Below are 13,457 nucleotides of genomic sequence, written 5' to 3' on the forward strand. Positions count from 1 at the left end.
TTTTTGGCCTTTATGCCATTTTCTGGTCCAGATGTATTGGGAGAGGGAAGAGGGGAGGAAGGGGCTGGTTCAAGAGGGAAACAACCTTCCCGTGTCCTGCAGGACCATAGAACAGAAAGTGGTCAGTGGTCTGCTGTGTGGATTGACCTCTTCTCCACTGGAACAGAGAAACCCAGAAACTGGCCCACCATGCTGGATGTCAGAGGTGGGATCTAGTGGCGTCACTTATTGTTCTGTGACCTGAGACAAGGTGTCACCGCCCGAAGCCATATAACTGTGGTGGGAACTGTGACAAGCCTCCTGACAGGGCTTTGAACCTGGCGCTGCAACAGGAGGGCCAGAGTGGGGCTTCCTGCCCAGGGCCCTCAGGACCACTTAACAGTCACGAACTCCCTGCACTGAAGCCAACCCAGGGGCTCTGGGGGGTTGTAAAGAACAAGCAAACACACAAACTCCAACGTTAACAAGGCTGCAGAAAGCGGAGAAAGGTCAACCTGTGCTCCTTCTGCCCCCAAACAGAGGAAACTGTAACCCCCGCCTCAAAGGCCCGGGTCTGCCTTGCAAAGAGCCCCGGAGGCTGCTCAGAATAAAAGCTGGTCACGGTGTTTGAAGCAAGCTTCGGAGTTCACGTTCCCCCACATACTGGCAGCAGTCACAGTCCTTGAGAACAATGGAAACTGAGCTGGCTTACTGGACAGAATAAAGCCCGAGGGAAAAGGCCACATGAGAAACCCATCACATTCGCACCTGCAGATGAGCAGCCTTCCTGGCCCCTCACCGTCAGCAACCCAAGGCCCCAGCAGGACACTGTCTTCCCTCCAAACCCAGATTCCAGCAAGATATAGGAAGACCTCAGTCCAGGACTTCAAATCTCACCACAGTTTGGTGCTGGCACCTTGAAGATCAGGGATTTCTTGAGAAGGGTATTTGTTTAAAAAAAATGCAATTTCTTGTGTGGCACCTGCCAGAGCACCAATTTGAGACTAGAGCCCAGGAATTTACGTTTTTAACAGGACGCCGTCTCTGTGGTCTGAGGGTCACTGCTCTGGAAAATACTTTTTAGGAGTCTGGGTATATTTTTATTAACCTTGTATAAGACTTTTTTGAGAATCTGCTAAAAGCTATGGGAGTACTCTGGAAAAATACACCTGTGTATTTTTTACCAGACTTTGAAAAAATTCAGGGGTTGATAGACTGTGCTGAAGCCCAGACCTTGTATCTCCGTCAAAAAGTTAGTAACCGAAGGTGGAAGGAGCATGAGGAGGGAGGACCTGATATGGAAGTCGCTTGGTGAAGTCCCAGAGGAACAGAACCGCATGGCATTGAGCACTGCTCTTCTACACCCTGTCATGCTGGGTCCTTGACTTCCTGCAACAGAAGCCTGGAGCAGCAAGGAAGGAATTTAATAAAAAGAGGGACTAGCTCCCCTGAGCTGAGGATTATGACTTTTCAAAGGGGTACATAGGTGTGGATCTACTAAGAGAAGGAGCTGATAGAGACAATAGCTACCTGCGCCATTCCATGGGTTTAAGACCTGGAAAGAGGGAGAACTTGCCAGTTTTTAAGAGCTAGGGCATCAGACACATCAGCGCTGCCTGTGGGTTCTGCCCCTTATTAGCCATCTGACCCTAGAGATGTCACTTGGTGTCCCTAAGCCCCAGCTTCCTCTCAGTGGTAAAATGCAAATGATGATACCTCCCTCATAGGGTTTTGTGAGCATAAAGTAAGATAATGAGATGAAAGCATGAGATCCTGCATGAGAAGGCTCAATAAACTGTGCTTATCAACATCATTATTCCTTTTCTTGAAATGCAGATTGCCCTGGCCTATTCCAGTAAAAAGATGGCTCCTTACACATCTTGGTATCCTACAAAGCACCTAGTACTTAATAGAACAGGAACAAGGTTTTAATAGATGTTGGAAGGCAGGTAGAGAGAGGATAGGAGAAAGATAAAGGAAGTGAATGAATGAATGAATGAATGAAAAGAATGAATGACAAGCATTAAGGGAGCTGATCTAGGATCTTCATTTGGGGCATCCTGGTATAAATCCTTTAGCATCACCATTCCAGATCAGAATTAAATTTTCTAGGCAGGGCCAAGTTTACTTTTTTCAGGTCTTTCATTTGCCAAAGAAGTGCACAGAGCTCATGAAGCTGGCTGGTTCAGAAAACCACCTACTGTATTTCAGGGTAACTTGCCTTAGCCACCATGGAGCCTGCCTGTCTCAGTTTCCTGCCATCAACAATTAAGTGGGCATTGTTAATTAAATTATCATCACACTTAATTGAGAGTCAGATAATAGTGATTTTAATGAACTTGAATTGCTTTTGGGGAAGACTATGAAGCCATTGGAGGAGCGCCCTACCTGCTATACTGCTGAACGAATTCAATTGTATCTGTTGGAGTGGATACCAACAGCAATACCAATACCCTGGATGCTTGTTTTAACGACATGGAGTGGATTTAGCATGGTGATGGGAGTTAGTTACCAGAACCTTTCTGGTTGGGATGGGGGGAGGTGTCCAGAGGCCTGGATGTCAAAATTTAAGAAACAAATTCTGAATTTGCCAGTAATAAACCCTATCCTTCCAACCGAATCCAAACTAAGTCATATCATAAATGCCAGTGTAAAAATGTCAAGGCCTGGGTTCATGGATTCAGCTCATATCAGTTGCCCTTTCCAAAAACTCAAAGAGGTTTTTCTATCAGGAATGACAGAGAGAAGACCAATTGGAGGTATTTGAAGTCAGAGCGGAAGAATGATTTAAAGCATGGGTCAACAAACATTCTGTAAAGAGCCAGAGATTAAATATTTTCAGCTTCATCTGGGTCATATGATCTACTAAATTCTGCTGTTATAATGCAGACTTAAGTAAATGGATGCGGCTGTGTTCCTATAAATCTTTATTTACAAAAACAGGCAGTGGGCCAGATGTAGTGTCCAGGGGTTTAAAGGAAGGTAATTTTCCTATAGAACATGTAGAAAAAGATAAGATTATTTCACACATACATATGAAATAGCAACTGGTGTTTGATTAATGAATAGATTAAAATGATTCATAACTTTCCATCAATTTTAAACACAAATTATCTTGCAGGTCTATTCCCTTGTATTTTAAATTTCAAAAGTAAAAACTCGTTACAGAAAAATTGAAAAGCAGAGATGAAAAAAGAGCTTTCATAAAAGCAAACACAAATACAATTACCATTTCCTTCCAGCCGGGTTTCAGTGAACTCTTAACATAATTGTCATCATGGCACACAACTTGCTAAATTTGTTCCTTTTCCTTAACATCATATTGCAAACATTTTAATAGTGCTACGTAACGTTCACTGGCATTCTTTTAAGTATCTGTATAATATTCCTTTTCATGCATACACTATAGTGGTTTACTAAGTCATCCCTCTTTCTTGGACATTTTGATTGATTTCAGTTCTTTTACCATTATGACTTCCCTGCGGTAACAACTTTGCATTTTGAGGTTGTTTTCAGGATAACTTCCCTGAAGTCGAATTATCAAGTAAAAATCCAAATATTTTTATAGATCCTGATAAAAATGCAGACTTGTTCCCCAAAAGTATTTCCCAAAAGTGTTGTAATCTGCAAATGGCTGTACTCTAACAGTGCTACCCCAAATTGAGCGTCTATAGTTATGAAAATGGTTCTCTTTAGTAGTTTGAACATACCTCTGATGAGGTGTTGGCCTCATTTAAATCAGAGAAGTCAGTAAGCTGTTTCTGGAGGAATGGTAAACTCAGACTTTACTTAGAGGCCCCTTAAATCAAATCTAGTAACATGTTTGCTGAGAGCTGACCAGTTAGGACAATCTTACCTCCACGGTCCCTCTCCACAGGCTCAGAGAGAAACAGAAGGTGCTGGTCGGTGGCATGCCCCCACGGCGTGGAGGGAAGAGTGACCTTCCTGATCCAAACTGATTCCATGAAGGGTTGGGCAGGGAGAGAGACAGGCAAGAAAGAGCCTTACAACTTACCCTCTCAGCCTCCTTCTAGCTCCTAGGGAACCTAAAATACAGACGCCATGTACCCTGAATCAAAATTTGAGCTTAGGGGTTGTGATAGTCTCCTAGGGCTGCTTTAACAAAGGGTCACAAACTGAGTGGTTTGAAACAATAGAAATTTATTCTCTCACCATTCAGGAGGCAGGATGCCTGAAATCAAGGTGTTGGCAGAGAAGAATCCAAAGGCACTAGAGGAAAATCCTTTCTTAACTCTCCTAGCTTCTGGTGGTTGCCAGCAATCTTTGGCGTTCCTTGGTTTGTGGCTTCATCACTCCCATGTCTGTCTCTGTCTTCACAGGCTTATCCCGTCTGTGTCTGGGTCTCTATATCTTTGTGTTTTCACACGATCTTCTCGTAAGGACAACAGTCGTTGGATTTAGGGCCCACCCTTATCCAGCATGACCTCGTCTTAACTGAATTGCATCTACAAAGACCCTATTTCCAAATAAGATCACATTCACAGGTACTGGAGGTTAGAACTTGGACATATCTCTTTGGGGGACACACATCAACCCACAAGAGGGGCAATCAGAGAAATAGATATAATCAAGACTTTCCTGGGAAATCAAGAGGCCTAGCCATTGTACATTTACAGTGTCAGATTTAACCAATCTCAAGCTCATCCCTCAAGGAGGGTCAGTGGATTTATCTGCCAGAGGGGGCATTGTTTAAGCGGCACTTCTAGGGTGCTTTCCCTGACTTCCCCTCCACTTAGTGTGTGTCTTCTATACTGAAAAGCAAAGCCTTGAACTGTCATGACTATTTGTGAGTCTACATCTGCAATAGACTACAAGGTCCCTGAGGACAGAGGGTGCGTGTTCTTCGTTTTACCAAGCCCGGTGGCAGGCAACTGGTAGACACACAACAGACCTATATTAGCTGGATAGATGGGTGGACAAGACCGCCCGTCCATTTTGAAACATCAGTTTGAATTTATTCTTTTTTATCCGCCCTCACGTCCTACCAGGACTAGACCAACCACAAACCAGAGAATTCAGTTCATTAATATTTACTATTCCAGCACCCCCATCACATCCTTTTGTTTTCTGCAGTAGCTTCTTAGCCTGCAGTCAAATGAGCTCAAGGAAGATGATGTGACTTGGCTTTGGAAATATATTCCTCCGGCTGCCAGAATGGATTTAGCGGACTCCGAGCTTGGTTCATCACTCCTTCCACGACTGCCTCCGTGCACACAAAGTGCTGTGACAGTCTTTGAGTTATGAGGGGCCGTTTCAAGGCTGTGATGGATCTGATTGTTTTATGCACTGACTTAAGATCTCATTTCCTGCCACATTCACAAGTGCTTTCTGGGCGGCTGCAGGGAAACCCCTTATGTTGGTTTTGTGCTGCTCCTGCCTCCATCCAGCTCCACTGGGGACAAGATTGCAGAGTTCTGAGTTTCTGATCTGAGCAAAAGCCTCAAAAATATCAAATGATTTAAGAGTTGCCAAAGGTGGTTGCTCTACTTTCCAGCCAACCTTCCTGTATATATATATATTTTTTTTTCACTCATTTTTTTGGTTGAGTCTCACTGAAATACTCTGCAAAAGATATGAAATTGAGGAGTAGACAATTCTATTAGGCAAATAACAAGCTGACATCTACAGAGTACTACAGATCAGTTTGCCAAGAGAAAGAAACATTCTTTGCTGGAATGCCTAGTTTGAAGAAGGCAAATTCTCTTCAGTTGTCCCAATATTAGGGGAATCGCTTGATTTATTTATCTGATGGCTTCAGCGTCCATCTGGATGTTTCACCATCATGTGGGCAAACTCTGCCATGTTTGCCTACATCACCAGTTTGGTAAAAACAACACTTTCACCCATTTCAGAGTTAATTCACATTTATCCTCACTCCAGGGATGCCTCCCAGGTGGAGTGCAGGTTCTATGAAGGCAGGGTCCAACTCGCCTTGTTTACTGCTGAGTTAATGAGATTGAGCTCCAGGGCCTGGCTCCTAGTGAATCTCTTACATAAACTTTGGGAAGAAATGATTAGTGTCCCCAGCTGGAGAAGTTGGCCACAGAAAGAAGGGACATCTTTATCTGAGACGGAAGTTAAGAAGACCAGGATGAGTGTAAAGTAGTCATTCTCAAAGTGGGGTCCCTAGACCAGCAACATTGGCATCTCCTGGGGATTCTTTAGAAACGCAGATTCTTTGTCCATCCCAAGCCTAGTGAATCAGGAACCCTCAGGATGGGGTTCAGCAGCCTGGGTGTCAACAAACCTTCTAAGTGATTTGACACACACTTAAGTTTGAGAACTACAAATAGATAAAAGATATATACAAAGATGCAAGTCCATATGCTGCTAGTGAGGAAGGCAGCCCTTAAATTTACTCCAACATTTTTGAGACAGGAGGATGCAAAATATGTTATGGAGACAAATGAGGTTTTAGAACACTCGAGCAGGAGACTTAAAAGTGAGTGAAACGCGGGGAGGTCCTGCCCCACTTAGTAGCCAGAGAAGAACAAATATTAAGTGTCATAAACATGACGATTCTGTCAAAAGTACATAAAATATGCTGTAAAACAGGAATTATGCGTCCGTTTGTTTTGAGGGATGGTAAAAATTATTTTTATTCATCAGTACAAAATATTAAAACTTATCACCTACAAACTGCCAGTAAAGCATGCCCCTTTCCCATGCCTTCCATCTCACACACACACCCCCCCAAAACCCACAAATGCCTGTGGTGGTCGATGGGAAAGAAGTAAAACAGTTTCAAAGTCCAGGAATTTGGTGAGATTGGAATTACACATTCATAAAGACAACCATTCGCACACATACGTGTGATTTTTCTTCAAGAGGCCCTAGAGACCCAGGAACAAGAGCAGAGAGGGAAAATGCCTTGGCTAGTTCTGAGCTGGAGATTAACAAGGTAGGTGGGTGCGGCAGATGGGACAGCAGTCTAAGGAGAAGGGGTGGATGATGGGGTGAAATCACTGGTTACAGACCCAGACTGAGTGGCGTTTAAACCAGGACAGGAGGCGGATGTCCTGGGACGTCTAAGAAGGACTCCAGTATCAGGGTTTCTCCAAGATTGGGAATGTGTGTTGTTTGAGACCAGGGAAGTGGTGGCAAAAAGGTCAAAGGTCAGAGATGGCCACACTGAATGCATTCTCCATGACTTCCTTCCACACATGTTTAAGAATCTACTGTGTGTCTCTTTGGTGACAGGTTGTGTGTCAGGTACTGGATATTTGACAGACACATACACTGCTACGTCACTCACCAGCAGCACGGCTGGTCTACCTCTCTTACCAGGACAGAACTCACCTGTAGTGAACTATCTCTTCCACCCAGATGGGACTTCACGGTGCTTCTGACACTCTTACTGCCACTAACCAGCAGTGATTTCAAGAAAACATGCTGAGAACAAGAAATGCCCCCCGGGTCTTCCCCTAGCCTGGCTGCACATTCTCTGGGCAGTAAAGCCGAGTGTGACCAGTCTGCTCTGCAGACTGAGAGCTGGGTTTGAATCCTGGCCCCACCTCTTATTAGCTATGTGGCCTTGGGCTCCATGGCTCTTAGCCTTACCCTCCTCAAATTGGGGGTGGTGATGAGGATTCCATGTGCTAATCCACATAAAGTACAGAACATGGGACTCAGTAGACCCATCTAAATACTATCATTATTATCCTTAATGAGGAAAAGACAATTAAACCCACAGTCTCACAGCTACAGCTGTCCGCACTGTGTGTAACCCCTACCCTCACCCTACACACTGCCCTACCTCCTCACTCACTCACACCCTCCCCTCCTTCCTTAGTTCTCTGCTCTGCCTGGTCTCCAGAAACATCTTCCTCTTTCCAAGTCACGTCCAGGACCAGGTATCTTGGAGGAAAGAGCAGCATGAGATCTTCTGTTCTCAGGAGTATGGCTGAGAGCTAAAAGTCAGGAAATTTTGAGAAAAGAACTTGAATCAACTCCAGCCACCACCCTAGGAAGAAGGTCTGGGGAAGGCTACCTTTCAGGCATATCCTCAGCATACCTTTAAATTTTCAGGGCAAGTGGACTGTAGTGATGAGCTCAGAGGCTTAGGGATCCCTTCAATCCTTCCCCTTCGAGCCCCTGGTCCAACCTCCCTTCACATTGGCTGCCTGTGGCTTTTCGTATTCTTGGCTTATTTATCACCTGTACCAGTGGCGAGACCTTGGAAAAGTCCTAAATCTTTCTCTTTTTGCGTTTACTCATCTGTAAAATGGAGCTTGCATAATCAAACACATCTCATTCTAAATTGTAAAGATTAAGTGAGTAGCGTGTAGACAGGGCTAAGATTGTGCCCCCATACAATAAGTACTTAGTAATGCTAAGTTACTGATTTTGCTCCATTAAGACTTGGTGGCGCACATTTGGGCTTCCTGCTTCATGATGGACTCAGCTATCCCACAGGGAATTGTCCCTAGAAATTGGCCTGGGCCTGAATTCTGTATAACCTCTATATTCTAAGAGAAAGCTTCCTTAGACCACCCCAAGACCCCCAAGGCATTACTGGTGAGTCCCCAGCTTCTATCTCTGTCCATGAATGAAGATGGTTCTCATGGGAATGAAGAGAGAAGTCTTCACAGAAAAGGGACTTTAGAGCAGAGATGCTCAGTGGGAAATTGGGAAAGGCAATTCCAGGCAGAGGGAACAGGGTGCAAGGCAGCAATGCATTGAAATATTCTAAACAGCTGGAAAAGAAGATACATGATTAGGGGAGCAATGGAGCAAAACCAAAATGCTGGAATGTAGAACTGGTTAGGCTACACAGAAGGGATAGACTTCGGGCAGTGGGGAGCCTACGAGTGGTAAATTTATGCAGGAGGGAATTAGATTTGAATAAACACCATCCCTGCTCTTGAGTCTTGTCAGCACATCAAGAAGCGATATTGTATTTAAATTGAATATGTATTTTCATTGTTTTTCTCCGAAATCTTCCTACTCTTCAGACCTGCTGAGAAGTCACAGCCCAGCTGGCCTAAGCCAAATTGCCCCTTGAGGAAGCTAATACTGGGGGTCATCCCAACATGCCCAGCCTTGAACATGGGGGAGGGGTGGCCTCTTCACAAGGCTTGATTCTGATACCCCGGTGCGTGCATTTTCATGAAGAAATGCGTAGTCTGCCAACTTCATTGTCACTTATCCCTGGACAATTTGTTAACTTCAAGAATCCTTGAATGCCAACCTGGATGTCTTTATAATTGCTGTCTCTGTCAGAGCCTGTGTGAAAAATGTCATCGGGAGAATGAAGTCGGAAAGCGAAGTTGCAGCTTGTTCCTCATGAAGGTGACAACGACCGAAAGCATTACTTGCTTTCAGGACAGTTTTGAGAACATTTCCAGCGCCTGAAAGAAAAGACAGTTTGTAAAATTGGAAAAGCTAGCCCGCTGACATTGACAGCGAATTCATAATGCACATGTTAGTCTACTCGGGAGGAGCAGGCTCCGACAGCCCAGAGGAAGGCTGGAGAAGCAGTTAGAACAGGCTTTCATCAAAGGCAAGAAAGTTTGAAGACTTTTGTTACAAACCATAAAAACGAGTGTCTTTTTCCCTGTCTCTTAAATATGCAGATATAAGGAAAATAAGCAACACAATAGATCTCTTTCTGCCTGGCAGATGCAGCTTCCTACTTCTCTATTTTGGGGCAACTCCCTTTCTTTTTTGGGCTTCTCCTGTAGAAGGAGAATTGAACTAAATTATTCTCAATAAGAAGTTCTAAGTTCCCTGCAGAAATTGCCTGCATTTATAGTTATCCTCTCTTATGAAGATCATTTTAGTGCAAACCCTCGAAGCTACTTGAATAGCTTCAGAGGTGGGCTCCCATTGTCTGCTGAAACAGAGATGAGCCAAATCCCACCCTCTGTCTCTTTTTGTAAGCAAAGTTTCATGGGAACCCAGCCACATCATTTGCCTGTTGTCTGTGGCTGCTGTCCTGCTACAAAGGCAGACTTGTGTAGTTGCCACAGAGACCAAGTAGTCCGCAAAGCTGAGAATATTTATCTAGCCCTTTACCGAAAAAGTTTGCCAACCTATGTGCTAAAACATCCTCTTAACTCCTTCGGCCACTTTAAATATTACACAATCCTTCCTTTACTAACAAGTGGTTTCTTTGATCAGAGAACCAGACCTAGTAGGTGCAAGAAATGCTGTAGCAATCCCATTTCTGGACATATAGCCAAAAGATTCGAAATCAGGATCTCAGATATCCGCACTCTCATGTTCATTGCGTCATTATTCACAAGAGTCAAGACATTGATGGATAAATAGATAAAGAAAATGTGGTATATACATACATTGGAATATTATTCAGCCTTAGAGAAAGAAGGAAATCCTCCCATTTGCAACAATGTGGATGGATCTGGAGGACATTATGCTAAACGAAATAAGCTAGACACAGAAAGACAAAACTGTATGATCTCATTTGTATATAAGATTTAAAATAGTTAAACTCATAGAATTGGATAGTAGAACTGTAGAGGCCAGGGGTTGGGGGAAGGGGAAAGGAGGAGCTAATGGTCAAAGTGTACAAAGTTCCAGTCATGTAAGATAAGTAAGTTCTGGAGATCTACAATACAGCATAAGGCCTATAGCTAACAATATTGTATTGCATACTTAAAATTTGCTAAGAGGGTAGACCTTATGTCAAGTTTTCTTACCACAAATAATAATAATAATAAAGAGGGCAAGAGGAAACTTTGGGAGGTGATGAATCTGTCTATGGTCTTGATGGTAGTGCAAGTTTCAAGGGTATATATTTATCTTCAAACTCATTGTGTTGTATACATTAAATATGTATGTATTTTTACATGTCAATCATACTTCAATAAAGTGGCTTTTTAAAAAAGGAAAAGAAATGCTGCAGGGAATTATCCCTTATCCAATACACAGTTCTCCTTTATCGCACCTTGAGAAGGTAATTCCTGTCCTAAGAAAGCTCTGCCCTATACTCATCAGAGATCTACGACCTATGACTGCTGCCCTTTGGACTCAGCTCTGCCCCACAGAGTCCCAGAGGTCAGTTCCTCTTCCACAAGGCAGCTCTCTGGATAATTAGGTGGTGAGGGTCTCTAAGAAAAGCAGTCCTAATTCCTCCAAGATTTTCTCATGTGGTAAGGTTTGGCACTTCTCCTCTCCATAGCCTCAGGCATTCACTGTTTCTCTGTGCCATTTGCGCTGTGGATCGTAAGCCTGAGCACAAGGACTCAAGTGTCCTGGGACTTCTGGATATTCTGTTCTAAGATTGAGTCCATGTGGGGGCCACTTCATACCACTGACATCAGCTCAACTCTGAATATTTTCCATATGTGCTTCTGACATTGAGCCACATCCTCCCAGCCTGTTAGAGTGCAGTTGGGTTTTAGGTCAATGTATGCACCTTTCCACGTAAAATGAAAAATGTGATCATTTATTTCAATCTATCCAGTTAGATTTGGATCTAGGCATTGCAGCCTCTCTACCCAAATCAGTCCTAAATTGTGTTTACATTTCTGCCTAATGATTTCTCAGTAATTATCACTTCCAAGCTGCTATTCATGCAGAACTATCAACAATTATTTGAACAAACTGTTCCCTCTTATGGCCATGCCCTTGTACCTGTGTGCCCTGTCACCATGCCCTTCCCTCTCTACCCAGTGAATCTCTCTTACCAGTCCTTCAGGCATTATGTCCTCCAGGAAGCCTTCACCAACTCCTACCAGTTAGGTGGAATCTCCTCTTCTATGTTGTTCAACATCTTGAGTTCACTTCTTGTCAGTGTTTACTGTACTGCGTGAGCTTATGAATGACAGGAATTGTGTCTTATTCATCACTGTATCACGGGTGTCTAGCACAGTGTTTGCACATCACAGGCACTAACTACATTTCGTAAATTAATGAATAAATGAATGAAGGAGTGGCCTGGCACCAGACTGAGAGGCCTTGAAGGCCATTCTGAGAAATCCAGCGATGGAGCGTGTGCACAGTTTTCAAGTGGGTCATGGACCTCATATGCCCATATAATTCAACAATCACTTGAATTTCAGAAAAAGAGTTAAAGCCGCTGTGAGTGGAGGCTGACCATATTGAAGGGGCAGAGATTAGAGGTAGTTAATTCAGGAGCGAGCTGATGGAGGCCAAATGGTAACGATGGAGCTGGAGAAGGGAGAGCAGAGGAGTGCTAACCCGAGTGCAGAAGGGGTGGGACTTGGTGATGAATTGAATGGGGGGGGTAATGGCAACAGATTACTCCTGAATGCCTCGATTCCATTCAGAATTAAGTTACATATTGAGTAAGTGCCTGAAAGCACTTTGCTGCCTCTATCCATTCTGTAAACAAGCAGCTTATTCCCAAACCTGGCTGATAATTCAGAATCACCTCAGTTGCTTTTGAAATAATACAGATCCTGAGGCCTCACCTGAACCCCACTGAATCAGAATCATTTTTAAGTCTCCCAGGTGATTTAGATCGCCTGCCAGGTTTAGGAACGCCTGGCTTAAGTGTCCAGTTTGATTGAAATGCACTGCACTGTGATCCTCTAAGCTTAGGCAGTTGTCCGTTCCTCTCTGCCCAGTCAGGCTGGAAGTAACTTCCCTCTTATTAACCCCCTCTGTCCATTGTCTTTACTGGTTTAAAAGATTTCTTGATTTCTCTATTTTCTTTGCACACATCTTGTCTCCTCATCTCTGGCATTTACTAACAGAGCAACAGTGGACAGTTTACTTAAACTATCTGAATTCAGTATCCTCACCTGTGAAATGGAGATAACACTGCCTCCTCTTTAGGAGTGTTATAAGACGTTGAATGTGAAGGCATATAGAACATGCATAAAACAGACTGGGTGCTGAATAAATGTTTGCTCTCCCCATTCTCAGCTAACTGCAGACACTTTTTAGAGCAGAAACACATCTTAAGTAGACATCTTTCATATCCCAATGGAGTCTAGTCAAGCGACTTGTGCTTAACAGGTACTCAGGGGATATTAACCTCATGCAGAATGAATCAGTGAATCTATCAATCAATGGAAGAATCAATGGATGAAAAATAAATGAGTGAATGAAAATATTGGTCTTTAGCAACAAACAACTGATTGTCTATAAATGAACATCCCAGACTGTCTCTAGGCTCAGGACCTCCAAACGTGGCTGCACATCACAATTGTCAAAGGGCCCTTTAAAAATTCAGATGCATAAATTCCACCCCAGATCCATGAATCAAAATATCTGAGGAATGTGATCCTAAGAATCTGAATTTTCAAATGTCCTCTCATTGATTCTGATACTCAGCCCATCTGGGGAAGCCACTGCTCTAGGCCATATTGCTTTGTTTAATGTAAGGAGATACATTTCCTTGTTCTACAGTAGTTATTGAAAGTTTAATTCCAATTGATTGTTCAAAACATATCCATTAAGGTCCAACATCTGTTTTATAGGTATATCCTATTACACTCTTGTACCTAGCGCCACAGTCAAGACCT

The sequence above is a fragment of the Diceros bicornis genome, chromosome 19 (genome assembly GCF_020826845.1).
Source record: "Diceros bicornis minor isolate mBicDic1 chromosome 19, mDicBic1.mat.cur, whole genome shotgun sequence".
NCBI lineage: Eukaryota > Metazoa > Chordata > Mammalia > Perissodactyla > Rhinocerotidae > Diceros > Diceros bicornis.